We start from the raw sequence: 15304 nt of genomic DNA, 5'->3' as shown, positions 1-15304 counted from the left end.
GTATTTTGGCCGATTACCCGTTATAACTCTTTATTTTTATAAATTAACATTTGGACCATATATTTATTCAAAAGGTTAAAAATTCTTTATAAAAATTAAATTATATATAATTTATGTTTTTTTGTAAGGGTTCACATCATTTTGAATATTGTATTTTAGTCGATTACTCGTTGGGGTCTTTATTTTTAAAAATTAACTTGTTGACCTCAAGTTTTGTCAAGATGTTAAAAATAGGAATAGATAGATTGGTTATCTGAACACTATACTTTAGCCGATTACTTATTTTGACTCTTTATTTTTAAAAATTAACCTTTGGACTATGTATTTATTCAAAGTGTTAAATTTTTTTTATAGAAAGTAAATTATATATACACACTATTTTGAATTTTGTATTTTAGTCGATTACCCGTTTGGACCCTTTATTTTTTAAAATTAACTCGTGGACCTTATGTTTTATCAAAATGTTGATTACTCGTTTGGATAATCTTTTATATACCGCTTCAAATATGTTATTTTATTAGTATATTATGTAGTATATTTGTAGTTTTTTTTTATTATTTTATTTTTTGTTAGTTCATTAGGTATTTAATTAAAAAAATATCTTATTTAAATATCTAAAAAAATAACATTTAATGTAGTTTTTGTTTTATTTTATTTTTTGTAAGTTTATTAGGTATTTAATTAAAAATATATATCTTATTTAAATATCTAAAAAAATAAAGTTTAAATAATTATTAATAAAAATAAATAAATAAATTAGATTAAAAGAGAAAATAGAAAAAATAGTTTGGAGTAATTTTAGAATGACACATCATCTCCTTATTAATAAAAATGAATAAAAAAATTAGATTAAAGGAGAAAATAGAAAAAATAGTTTTGAGTAATTTTGGAGTGCCGCATCATCTCCTTGAAGCTCTCATTTATATATATACTAGAAAACATAACCGCGCTTCGCACAGTTTTTTATAATTATTAAAAAATATACATATTTTAAAATACTTTTAGGAGAATGCTACGACATGGATTCTTTTTCACCCTACTCGTACAACATGTTTTTTATATGGACATGTGAGGGCGTATTGAATACAATTTTTTTTCTTCATAATGGTGTCCATTGTATATAAAATCTCTTGCAAGTTTTTGAAAAATTCTGAATAATTAAAGTACCGAAAACAAAGTTCAAAAAATTTGTTGTACGTGTGCATTTATTTTTTTTATTATTATTATCATTATTATACGCTTTGCGTGATTTTTTTTATAAAAAATTTAAATTATGTATATGGAAATTTATGTTTTGTGTAAGACTTATTTTGGGCGATTACCCGTTTGAACATTTTATTTTTAAAAATTAACTTTTAGAACTCGTGTTTTGTTAAAAGGTTAAATATAGGATTGGATAGATCGATTATTTGAACATTGTATTTTGGCCGATTACCCGTTTTGACCTTTTATTTTTATAAATTAACATTTGGACCATATATTTATTCAAAAGGTTTAAAATTCTTTATAAAAATTAAATTATATATAATTTATGTTTTTTTGTAAGGGTTCACATCATTTTGAACATTGTATTTTAGCCAATTACTCGTTGGGGTCTTTATTTTTAAAAATTAACTTGTGGACCTCAAGTTTTGTCAAGATGTTAAAAATAGAAATAGATAGATTGGTTATCTGAACACTATACTTTGGCCGATTACTTGTTTTGACTCTTTATTTTTAAAAATTAACCTTTGGACTATGTATTTATTCAAAGTGTTAAAAATCTTTATAGAAAGTAAACTATATATACACACCATTTTGGGCTTTGTATTTTAGCCGATTACCCGTTTGGACCCTTTATTTTTTAAAATTAACTCGTGGACCTTGTGTTTTATCAAAATGTTGATTACTCGTTTGGATAATCTTTTATATACCGCTTCAAAGATGTTATTTTATTAATATATTATGTAGTATATATTTGTAGTTTTTTTTATTATTTTATTTTTTGTTAGTTCATTAGGTATTTAATTCAAAAAAATATCTTATTTAAATATCTAAAAAAATAATGTTTAATGTAGTTTTTGTTTTATTTTATTTTTTGTTAGTTTATTAGGTATTTAATTAAAAAAATATCTTATTTAAATATCTAAAAAAATAAAGTTTAAATAATTATTAATAAAAATAAATAAAAAAATTAGATTAAAGGAGAAAATAGAAAAAATAGTTTGGAGTAATTTTATAATGACACATCATCTCCTTATTAATAAAAATGAATAAAAAAATTAGATTTAAGGAGAAAATAGAAAAAATAATTTGGAGTAATTTTAGAGTGCCACATCATCTTTTTGAGGCTCTCCTTTATATATATATATAGATAGATAATAATATATTTTTTTTTGTTAAACATAAAAATGCTACAAATAATTTGTTATATCTTAGCTCATATATATTATTTTAGATACATAATTTTATTTTAAAATACAATGTTAGATTACACATTTTTTTAGCAAATAATTTTAATAAATAAATACAAGCAAAAGTGAAAAATAAAATAAAATAAAATAAATTAAGCTAAAATTCTATTTGATAGATCTAATGACTTTTTCCGAAAAAATATAAAAGAAGAATATATAAACTAGTGTAAAACAAAAGAAATAAATAATATTTTTTACCTATATTAAAATCATTTGCTAAAAAAATATTTAACAGAATAATTTTTTATAGATAGTTGGGTGCAGAAGTATAGGTAATTGTTGAAGAAGTATTTTTTTTAAATGGAAAATTAACCTTAAATCATTTACATAACTATATATACAAAGAATTTGTATATAATGGTAACTATTATTTTGTTTGGGAGTTTTATATGGAAAAAATTAATTTTAACCATTGTCAAATTAATTATAACACATATCACAAACAACTCCACTTTAGTATATCTCTAGCTGGTATCAATTTGTATGGATTTTATTTGAAAATATTTTAACCAAATTTAGATTTAGAAAATTATTTAACAATTTGATAAAACATAGTATCAAATTTTATTTTTTTTTAAACAGAGACTGTTATAGAATTACGCTAAAATACAATAACAAAATGGTATAGACTCAATTTAATTAAATTTATTTTATGAAGAAATTTATATAAAAATTATTTTTTTCTAAAAAAATATTTTTTATTTCTTTTGTTTTAAACTAGTTTATATATTCTTCTTTTGTATTTTTTCGGAAAAAGTCATTAGATCTATCAAATAGAATTTTAGCTTAATTTATTTTATTTTATTTTATTTTTCACTTTTGCTTGTATTTATTTATTAAAATCATTTGCTAAAAAAATGTGTAATCTAACATTGTATTTTAAAATAAAATTATGTTTCTAAAATAATAAATATGAGCTAAGATATAACAAATTATTTGTAGCATTTTTATGTTTAACAAAAAAAAAGTATATTATTATTGTTTAATAAAGTTAAAACGTACAAACATTCATTGCATATGCATTTAGATAAAAATAGGAAGATAAAATGAAATGATCAAATGTTATGTGTATTATTCTGGCTTACTTTTGTGTATTGTTTATAGGATATTTAACTTAGAATCATTTGGTTGGACATTGTATGCAAAATATGTTCTCAATAATACACCTTGAAGATTTCAAGATAACTACTCTTACTTGCGTTGCAGGGTTAGATTGTGAATATTGTAAAATGTTCAAATAGAAACAATTTACTACCAAGTACGAAAATGTTGTCAGCTTAGTGTTGTCTCACTAGACTTATGCAAAATATCTAGATAGTAGTTTAAAACTATATTTAAATTTAAGTTAGATTCATACTTATTAGAACGAAGTAGATATTTTATTTAAGTATTCACAACAACTATGTTTTAAATATAAATGTTGTATTTTCTCCCTTGGGGAGATGGTATTTAGTCCAATCCCCTTTATAAATAAGGATTGAATTAATGAATTTTGATACGCATAAATTATTATATTAAAACTACGTAAAATTCTCCAAAATTTAGAGTGAAATAACTTTTTGTAGTTAGTTCTAAGATCTTAATAACAAAGACTCGTATAAATTTAACTAATGAATCACGTAAAAACTTAATATCTTTCTATTTTATTATATCTATCTCAAACAGCTTAATTACTCTTTTTTCTATTATTGACAAAACCTTGCCTCAACAATATTATAGTGATTAACCAATTGTATTTTATTTATTTAATTATAAGGAGTTAAGAATAATATTTTTTTAAATTTTATTATATTGTCAATCTTTAGATATATAGACATCTTAACACATTTACAAAATAAAAAATTTACTTATACATATTATCCAAGTATATTTCTTTTATTAAAGCATTCTCTTAATTATATATATTTTTTCAGTACTTTTTATTTATTTATCTCTAATTGAATTTAGTCTTGACATAAAAGTAAAATGATTTTTTTATTAGTTTGGTTAACTTTATTTACACAGTATTGTGAAATGGTAAACCAACATTTCAATATTTATTATGTTGATAATATCATCACTAATGACAAAAGAGTAAAGAGAAAATTAAAAAGGATAACATATTTTTTATATTAAAATATTATAAAATAGTACAACAAAAAAGAAAAGGACAACTTACTTTATAAATTATTTAATATTAAAATATTATAAAACAATACAGATTTAATAAAATGTGAACTGGTTACTAATTTTTCATCAAATTTTACCCTTCAATTGATTTTAGCCGTAGCATTAACTTTTTTTACTTTATAAATCAATCTAATGACTATAAATGTGTTGAGGGATGCCACACCTCAAAATGAAGCAAGGGAATGAATAATTGACCTTTTAAATAATTAAATAAGTTTTTTTTTTTTTGTAGCCTATATATATAACAATATTTATAACATCTTTTGTTTGTTATATTTTTATTATATTATGAGATAGTGGGGTTTAGTAGTTATTAAAATCTAACAAATAATTTTATGATTTTAAAATTTAGGATTGATTGTGTACTTTAGTCAAATTTAAGTTGCATTTGTACGTTGTCATTTATTCGAAGGCATAGTAATGAATCTTCTTCTTCTTTTTAACTATAAATTTTAAGGTTTTCGACTAATTAAAGGAAATGTAATTGGATTATTTAGTATTATGTTTACAAATTTGATCTTATTTTATTAAGTTACGTGTAGCATTGCTTGACTTAATACTTACATTACAAGATTGATGATTTTTCTCGGCACGTTTTAGAAAAGCGTTGGCAAAAGAAAATTTTCCAATACTTTACATAAACGCACTGATAAAAATTTTCCGATACTTTACATAAATGCACTGACAAAAGAAAACATCTATTGCCAACGCGTGTCACGGAGCACGTCGACAAAAGTCCTCACATTTTGACTATTAGACTTTTTATGACGCTTTTAATCTAATTTCTTCGAGTAAAATTGATTTTTAACTTGACGTAGTGACTTTTGAAATTATATTACGAAAATGCGTTGTTAAAAGACAAAGAAATGTGCTGAATCATAAAAGTACTGGCAAAAGTATAATTTTTTTTAAAAAGAATCAATTTTTAAAAATTTTAGCAGGGGTTTCTTTGTATTTTGCATCCTTTTCAAATTATCATGTATTTAGGACTTAATGAACAGTCTGATTTTCCCGAGTGTTCCAAGATCTACAATGAGACTAATTAACCTTGTTTTCATTAATTATTAGTGGTTAAACTGTTATGATTAGTGTTGATTGTTGTTGATCTAACCCCAACGTCATAGTTTCTTGTGTCATTTGATGACCAATTGTTATTTTTAAACCTAATCAACAGTTTGATTGCACCCACAATGTTTGAAGATCCACAATCTTATATTGACTCTCACTAGTTGAAGTGTACTAGTTGAAGTGTTATGATTTGTATCTATCGATGGTGATATCACCTTAGAAGAGTAGTTTATTGTAACGTTGACTAATTATTCATTATTTGAGAATTAATGAACGAGTCGATTATATAACTAGTGTTATAAAATAAAAAAATTCATTGATTAATAGTTTTCTTATTGACTGTTAGTAATTAAAGTACTGTGATTTGTATCGATCGATATTGATCTCACCCTAAGGTATCAGTTTCTTGCAACATTGACTATTTATTATTTCACACTTAATAAATAGTTTGATTGTGCCCCTAGTGTTGAAAGATCTATAATCGCACTAATGAGGATTGCTCTTGTTCACTGTTAATGTGATCATTTGTGTGGATCGTTCTCGATGACACCTTAAATTATTAGTTTGGTACGACTATTGTCTATTGAGTGTTAGAATTTTTTAAAAAAAATTGAATTTCTTGACCTTTACCAGCACAAAAACACCTTTCCTAGCATACATTTACCCCGATAAATATTCTTGTGCTGACGCAATACCCAAGGTGCCCCACCCCCTCGCTGGTCATGGCACCTAGGCGTGGTCCAACTAAAGAAAATGGCCCTGCGTCCTCACTGAATCCTCCTCCCTCCTCCTTCGCAGAACGTTGAGGAGGACCTTCATGAGAACCTAGATGAAGGTAATGGCAACCACCTGCCCCAACAGCCTGAGGTGGCACGAGAGGACGTCGCCACCCTGAGAGAAGAGATGGAATGGTTGCACGCCATGAACGTCATTGTTGTAGCTGAAATGGTTGCTCAGCGATGGGACATGGAATATCGACAAAGAGAGGCGACCCTCACTTTCGAGACGACCATACACATGGCAGTGAGACATCGCTAAGCTCCTTCAGGGCAGCCCCACTCCTTGGAAGGAGATGGAGTGGAGCAATCAATTGCTCGCTGCTCTAGGAGTACTACCAATATCGAAAGATCCCAATCCCAAGCAGGATGACCTCCTTGATCTCCTAACTAAGGAGGACAACAACCACCACAGGCTCGGGACCATGGTGAAGGCTCAGTAAGTCATTCGCTTCATAGTCGATCCCATAGGAGAGAGGAGGTAGCATTTTCACATGCCTTGGAGAAAGAGTGAGACCCAGGAATGGGCCTGACCTGCGCGAACACCTCAATGACCGGCGAGGTGATGCCCAATGTCAAAACATGGAGAGCCAAGACAACTTGCGTGACCATCTAAACACTTGAAGGGAAGGACAAGAAGACCACCATGGGTGACCTCCAGTCACCAATGGGCGAGAAGTCCCAGTCGCCGACTCTTTCTCAAATTGAGGAACTGAGGAGGGCAATCATGGAGATTGGCGGGACCAAGAATGGCGAGCCCTCTTTGAATCCTAGAAAGGCAAGCCCCTTCTCTCCCGCCATCGCCAACGCACAGCTACCTAACAACTTTAGGATGCCACTGATGGCAGCCTACGATGTTAAAGGAGATCCTTTGGAGCACATCAACACATTCAAGATTCAAATGGAGATCCACAAGGTGTCTGACAATGCTTGGTGCAAAATTTTCCCAGTCACGCTAGTCGGAGCCGCGAAGCAATGGTTTTGGAAGTATCCCCCTAGATCCATTGTCTCTTGGGAACAACTTACTTAAGACTTCTACCAATAGTTCAACGTCGCATGCGTCCACCCTCCAACTTGAAGCAGGGCAAGAATGAGACTCTGATGGACTACGTCATGAGGTCCCAAGAGGAAGTTGCTCATGCCAAGACTATTGACAATGAGGTATGGCTGATGGCGATCATGTCTGGCATCAAAGTCCATAGCCCTCTGTGGAATAGCATGACCAAGAAATTAGCCAATTTGATGCGAGATTTCTTGGACCGCGCAGACAAGTTCATCAAGCTAGATGAGGCAGTGAAGAATGTGAACCAGGCGAAGACTGGCAATCATGGTCGAAGGAGCGGCAAGGATCGGAAGAGTAGCGAGAGAAACGTTAACGAGAAGCGAGCAAGTAGTCACTAGGTGTCTCACAAGCAAGGGCAAGACCACAAGAAACCCAAGCAAGCGGGAAGATAGCCTGTTTACGAGCCGTGCTTCAACAACTACACTGCCTTGGCTCAGACACGTGAAAAACTCTTCATAGCAACCAAAGGCCAAGAACCATACAGGAAGCCTATCCCTATAAGGAAGGATCTAAAAAAACGCGACCAAACCAAGTACTACCACTACAACAAGGACCATGTTTATGACACTAAAAAATATCACCAAGGCCAGAATCAGAACGGTGGTCGAAATGACGGAAGGCAAAGGCAGTAGTCACCGCCAAACTGGCCGCGGTCGCCAGCCTACGTATGCGAGGTACCAGACATGATTGTTACTATCATCACGATTTGTGGAGGACCACACCTCAGAGGGGATAGTAGCAAGTATCGGGACAGGTATGTGCATGAGCTGTGACACAGACGTGGTGATTACGAATGGGGAGAGGCCAACCAAGGTCTCTCTCATGGAAGACCAAGACATCGCATTCACTAGCGAAGACTCAAGACACGTTAACTACCTGCACAACGACCCCATGGTCACGCAGCTCAGATCGCTAACCTAAAGGTGCTAAGAGTTCTAGTTGATAACGGCAGTGTCGTCAACATCTTATACAAGTCATGTTTGGAAAAAAATGAAATTTCCTGTTCGCGACCTTGCGTCGTGCTCAACCATAATCTGTGGGTTCAATGGTGAGGGTTTGGGCCCTATTGGATCCATCAAGCTTCCAGTGACTCTAGGCAATCCCCCTCAGAGAACAATGTGCACGGTGACATTCATGGTCGTCGACTGCCCATCGGCGTACAACACCGTGCTATACGTCTCATTGATCTATGTAACACCCTACTTCCTTAGAGTCATTACTAAGTGAGTTTAAAACGTGCATTCAACTCGCTAATCAAGGTTTTATGTCAAAAGTGTAACTAAATCATAAACAGAGTCATAAACTTTGGAAATAATTCCATTTACTGAAAATCATAAAGTGTTTGACATTTGGGATCCCAAAGTACTGTTTAGAAATATTTACAACATATAATTACAACCAAAGTCGACTATACGCCATGAGATTGAAGGGGTTGGGGATGCCCATAATATTGCTAACGCCATTTCCTTGGCCGATGATAGAGATAGGGCCATAAGGGAGTATGATGCCCCTATGTTTAATGAGCTCAATTCGAGCATTGTGAGGCCCGAAATCCAAGCAACCCAATTCGAGTTAAAGCCCGTCATGTTCCAAATAGTTGGTCAATTTAGTGGGCTGCCAACAGAAGATCCTCATCTCCACCTTTGTTCATTTTTGGAAGTGAGTTATTCTTTCAAGCTACAAGGAGTAAGTGAAGAGGCTTTAAGGTTGAAGTTGTTCCCGTTCCCTTTGAAGGATCGAGCTAGAGCTTAGCTCAACACCCTTCCTCCCGACTCGGTGACTACATGGAATGAGTTGGCTGAAAAATTCTTGATGAAGTACTTTCCTCCTACCAAGAATGCCAAGTTTCGCAATGAAATCATGTCTTTTTAGCAGCTAGAAGATGAATCCTTTTGAGAAACTTAGGAGAGATTTAAAGAATTGTTGAGGAAGTGCCCGCACCACGGGATTTCGCATTGTATACAAATGGAAACATTCTATAATGGGCTAAATTCTTCCACTCGCATGGTGTTGGATGCTTCAGCTAATGGGGCTATTCTCTCTAAGTCCTACAATGAAGCTTATGAGATTTTGGAAAGGATTGCTAGCAACAATTATCAATGGTCCAATGCTAGAGCCTCAACAAATCGAAACGTAGCGGGTGTACTTGAAGTGGATGCATTGACCGCTTTGACCGCTCAAGTTTCATCAATGACTAACATTCTCAAGAACATGAGTTTGGGGGGAATGGTACAACCAGCTGCTATGGGACAAGTTGCCAATGTGTCTTGTGTCTATTGTGGATAGGGACACACTTTTGAGAGTTGTCCTTCAAATCCCGCCTCGGTTTGCTATGTGGGGAATCAAAATGCCAATTGTAACAACCCATATTCAAACTCTTACAATCCGGGGTGGAGGCAACATCCCAATTTCTCATTGGGGGGGGGGGGGGGGGGGGGGTCAAGGAGCTAGTTCAAGTGGAGCACCAATGCAAGGCAAGACAACATATCCGCCAGGGTTTTCTCAACAACCACCAAGAATGCAACAACCTCCTCCGCCTCAAGTATCTCAATCAAGCTCTTTGGAGAGATTAATGAAAGAATATATGGCCAAGAATGATGCTGTGATTCAGAGCCAAGCAGCCTCCTTGAGAAACCTTGAGATTAAAATGGGAAAATTGGCTAATGAATTGAGGAATAGACCGCAAGGCACCTTGCCAAGTGACACCAAAAATCCAAGGAGGGATGGCAAAGAGCAGTGAAAAGTGGTGACTTTGAGGAGTGGGAAAAATCTGGAGTTAAATGGGGAGAAAGATAAGCGAAAAAATGAGCCCACTTCAATCCAAATTGGTGAAGAGAAGAGTGAAAAGTCAGCAAGTTCAGCTGCTGAATTTACCCAAAATGCTACAGCATCCGTTCAACAATATGCGGCAGAAAAGTGTTTGAGCAAGCCACCTCCACCATTTCCTCACAGATTTCAAAAACAGCAACAAGATGGCCAATTCCGAAGGTTTTTAGATGTTTTGAAGCAACTCCATATCAATATACCACTAGTGGAGGCCTTGGAGCAAATGCCAAATTATGTAAAGTTTTTGAAGGACATTTTGACTAAGAAAGGGAGACTTGGTGAGTTTGAAACGGTGGCCTTGATGGAAGGCTGTAGTGCCATGTTGAAGAGTAAAATTCCTCCTAATTTGAAGGATTCGGGTAGCTTTACAATTCCTTGCTCTATTGGTGGAAGTGATGTGGGTAGAGCTTTATGTGACTTGGGAGCTAGTATTAACTTGATGCCCATGTCTATTTTTAAGAAGTTGGGAATTGGAGAAGCGAGGCCAACTACAGTCACTTTGCAATTGGCAGATCTTTCTATGGCGCACCCGAAAGGAAAAATTGAAGATGATCTAGTGCAAGTTGATAAGTTCATTTTTCTGGCCGATTTCATCATTCTTGATTATGAAGTGGATAGAGATGTTCCCATTATCTTGGGTAGGCCATTTCTAGCTACTGGGAGGACCTTGATTGGCGTGGAAAAAGGGGAGCTCACAATGAGAGCTCAAGAAGAACAGGTAACTTTCAAGGTATTCAATCCTATACGTTCTCCAGATGAAGTAGGAGATTGTTTTGCCATCACTGTCAAGAACTCTAATATGGAGGAAGAGGTACCCACAAGGTATAACAAGAAAGTGAGGATGAGGCTATCTCTTAAAGAATTTGAGAGCAAAAATGAGCTAGGGGCAAGTATAAACAAGGCACCGTCTCATTTGCAAGAGCCACATAGAAGAAAGAAAAAGAAGTGTGGTAGGAAAGCTCATTTCCAAAGGTTCGAAATGGGGAAGCGGGTGTATTTCTCTAATTCTAAAATGAAAGCAAGTTCCAGACATCTAGCATCAAGTTTCTCTGATTCATTCTTGATAATTAAAGTCTTTCCTTGTGGTGCATTGGACTTGCGTGATGAAATTTCAGGAAGAAAGTTGAAGGTGAAGAGGAAAAAACTTAAGTTTGGGGGTGGCGAGGTTAAGCAAAACAAGACCTCTTCCATTTTGATGGATCCTTGAATAATGAAGTGAATAGAGCTGCTGTGATTAAAGATGAATCATGAGGGCAGCTAGTTGCATCTGCACATACTAAAAAAAATTGAAAAGTAAAAAAAAAATAGAAAAAAAAAACAAAAAGTTACCGAGGCATTTTGCATTTTATAAATATATATTTTGTTATTAATTTTTTTTTTTGTTTTAGTGCTTTTGTTCTTTTTCATTTTTATTTTTTTAGGTACAATGGAGGTGCAATTTTGGGGTTACAGTTACTGCTTTTCTCAGTTTGGGGAAGAAATTCAGCTTTGGCAAGCAAGTTTATAAAATGTTCTAGGTTGCTACAGCATGAAATTTAGCAAGCATGCCTCTTTATTACTGGACAAATTTGAACCACAATACAGAGCCCCTGTCAAAGGCTCGACTGGTTAAGGTTAATAAAGAAATATATATATATAAAAAGCAAAAACAAAAAAATATCAATAAAACAGAGAAATTAAAGGCAATTTCCCAAGTTAGTCAGCCTCTCCTCAGCCCGTGATAAAATTGAGAAAATGATGAGCTCTTTTTTCATTGGTTGGAACTATTACTCAGGTTCACCTTCAGAAGGTCGAATTCTTCTTATTTGGCAGCAAAATTTGGTTTCTGTTGAGGTTTTAAAGGAGAGTGATCAGCTATTACATGTCTGTGTTAAAGGACTGAAGACTAATAAGTTGTTTTGTGTTACATTTGTGTATGGTAGGAACTCGATTGAGGAAAGATTGCCTCTTTGGGTTGATCTGACTGGTTTGTGTTTCCCAGCCACCACTTGGCTTGTGGCTGGGGACTTTAATGCAATTTTTGAGGGTACAGACAGAGGTGGTGGCCACACCATTTCTACCCTTGAGTTGGCAGATGCTCAAAAGTGGAGGGCCTTGGGTTTAGTTGATGAGTTGCGCTCTAGTGGGTCTCATTACACTTGGACTAACAAACAAGCTAATGAAGACAAAATTTACTCTAAATTGGACAGAGTATTTAAAAATGAAGAGTGGTTGGACTTGTTCCCTCAAGCTGAAGCTATTTTTAATTGGGAAATGCTCTCTGATCACTGTTATTGCATTATCAAACCTGGAGCTACTGTTAAATATGGAATTAATCTATTTAGATTCTTTAATATGTGGACCGAACATGGTAGCTTTAAAAGCATTGTCATGCAGAGCTAGTGCAAGCCTAGCAAAGGGTATGGGCTGGATCGAATTGTTAGGAAATTGGGCAGACTTCAGATGGTTCTTTGCAAATTCAACAAACATATTATGGGAGATGTTGCTCAGAATTATATTTCGGCTAAGGTTCACTTTCAAGCTGCTCAACTATCTCTTCAACGTAATCCTCACTCGATAAAGTTACAAAGAGATGAAATTGTAGCATGTGATAGCTATGCTTATCATGCTAGAACTTATGAGAGTTTCCTGAGACAGAAAAGCAAAGTGGACTGGCTTCGTTATGGTGATGATAACACGGCGTACTTTCATGCTTGTTTAAAACAAAGAAGAGCTTCTAATTGTATCACTTCATTTGTTGCTAAATCTGGTCAGATAATTGAGAGATTTGATGATGTTGTGGCTCACTTTGTGAATCATTTTCAGAGAATTATGGGAAGCAAAAGTAATGCTTCAGTTCCTATTCAGCATTCCTGTTTCAGACTTGGTCACAGACTGACTTTGGACCATCAGATCGGTTTAGTGAGGCCTTTTACTAAGAAGGAAGTGAAAGACGCCTTGTTTAGCATTAGCTCAATTAAAAGTCCGGGGCCGGATAAGTATGGATCGGGCTTTTTCAAAGCCATGTGGAGCGATTTAGAAGCTGAAATCTCAGAGGCTATCTTTGATTTCTTTGAGCGTGGTGTTCTGCCAGATGAGGTGAATAAGGCTACTATTTCCCTGATTCCTAAGATTGATGCACCCACTAGGGCAGCGAATTATAGGCCCATAGCGTGTTGGAATTCTATCTACAAGTGTATTTATAAAATGCTTTGTGGTAGATTGGCGACGGTGCTTCCTAGTCTAGTTCATCAAAATCAAGGAGCGTTTGTTAAAAATAGATTGTTGGTGCACAATATTCTTATTCTTCAGGATATTATTAAAGGGTATAAAAGGAAAAACATTTCCCCTAGGTGTGTGATGAAAATAGACCTGAGCAAAGCCTATGATATGCTAGATTGGAATTTTTTGGAGGACATTCTCACAGAGTTTTGCTTTCCGATTAAGTTTATCAAATGGGTAATGACTTGCTTGAAGGATCCTAATTATTTGATCCTAATGAATGGTAGGATTCAAGGGGAATTTAGAGGTCGGAAAGGTCTAAGGCAAGGGGACCCTATCTCTCCATTATTATTTGTGCTAGCTATGGAATATTGTACCCGGTTATTATGTCAAGCTTCCATGGACAAGGGTTTCAGATTCCATCCTAAATGCAAGCCTATAAAGATTGTCAATCTTTGTTTTGCCGATGATTTGATCATCTTTTGCAAGGGAGTATCAAGCTCAGTTCAGATAATGAGGGACGGTTTCACTGAGTTCTGCTTGGAATCTGGTCTATCTGCTAATATGGAGAAATCTCAGGTCTACTTTGGGGGTGTGGCAGAAAGAGAGACTCGTCAAATGCTTGATAGGCTCCGATTCTCAGAAGGGTGCTTTCCTCTAAAATATTTGGGAGTTCCTCTTTGAACAACAAAATGGAAGGCTGGAGATTGTGCTATCATCATAAAAAAGATTCAGTTGAAACTACACACTTGGGCTAGTCGTCATCTCTCTTTTGCTGGGAGGGCGCAATTAATTAACTCTGTGCTTCTTAGTATTAGATCATTTTGGATGAGCATTTTTATTCTCCCTAAGAGTGTCACCAAGGAAATAGATCGCTTATGCAGGAATTTCCTCTGGGGAGTTAAGGACAGTAACAATCATCGTAGTAAAATGCATCTCACTGCCTGGGATCAGGTGTGCCTGCCAAAATGCATGGGTGGTCTTGGTTTCAAGGAGGGTTGCAACTGGAACAGAGTGCTACTTGCTAAGTTTGTTTGGGCTGTTGCTTCTAAGCAAGATATTCTTTGGGTGAAATGGGTGGATTCTATCTATTTGAAGGGCCAGGATTTCTGGACTTATATAGTTCCTCAGGACGTGAGTTGGTATTGGAGGAGATTAGTCAAGCTGAGATCTGTTTTCCCTGTGAAAAGCCTAGATGAGGCAGTCAAGAACAACAAGATTTGTTTGAAAGTTTTATATCACAGGTTACTTAACAAAGAAAGAGTAGCCTTTGATAATGTGGTCTGGTGCTCTTTGGCTGTGCCTAAACATAGATTCATCTTGTGGCAAGCTACTCTTGGGCATCTGCTCACGCATGACAAGCGAAGCTACTGTCAGCTGGAATTGCCTACAGTGCTCTGCCCGGTTTGTGAAGAGGAGCAGGAATCCCACTCTCATCTCTTTTTTGCCTGTCCATTCTCACAGCAGGTTAGAGCTCAAATGGAGGTTTGGTTGGGTAGGGATCTTTGGCCGAGCTTGTACGATAATTGGTGCTCTTGGATGGCTGGTAAACCGAAGGGGCTGAAACAGCAAGTTGCTGCTGCTGCTTTGGCAGCAGCTGTTTACATGATTTGGAGGAATAGGAACAATTGTATTTTTGAGTTTAGTTCTCTATCTGTTGGCTATGTTATTCAATTGATCAAATATTATTTGAGAGGTAGACTAACTAGACTTCCTAAGTTGAAAATTAGGAAAAATGATTTAGCCTT

General features: G+C 34.5%; 1 non-coding gene across 1 annotated transcript; it reads right to left on the bottom strand.

The window, feature by feature from the left end:
- Positions 1–9372: 9372 nt before the first annotated feature.
- Positions 9373–9478, bottom strand: LOC133787655 (small nucleolar RNA R71). The gene has a single exon (XR_009872661.1). It is a non-coding gene; the product is annotated as a small nucleolar RNA R71 (small nucleolar RNA).
- Positions 9479–15304: the final 5826 nt, after the last annotated feature.

Source organism: Humulus lupulus, chromosome 6 (assembly GCF_963169125.1).
Source record: "Humulus lupulus chromosome 6, drHumLupu1.1, whole genome shotgun sequence".
Classification (NCBI taxonomy): domain Eukaryota; kingdom Viridiplantae; phylum Streptophyta; class Magnoliopsida; order Rosales; family Cannabaceae; genus Humulus; species Humulus lupulus.
Note: the sequence above shows the minus strand (reverse complement) of the source record. Positions and strands in the feature narration are given on the sequence as shown.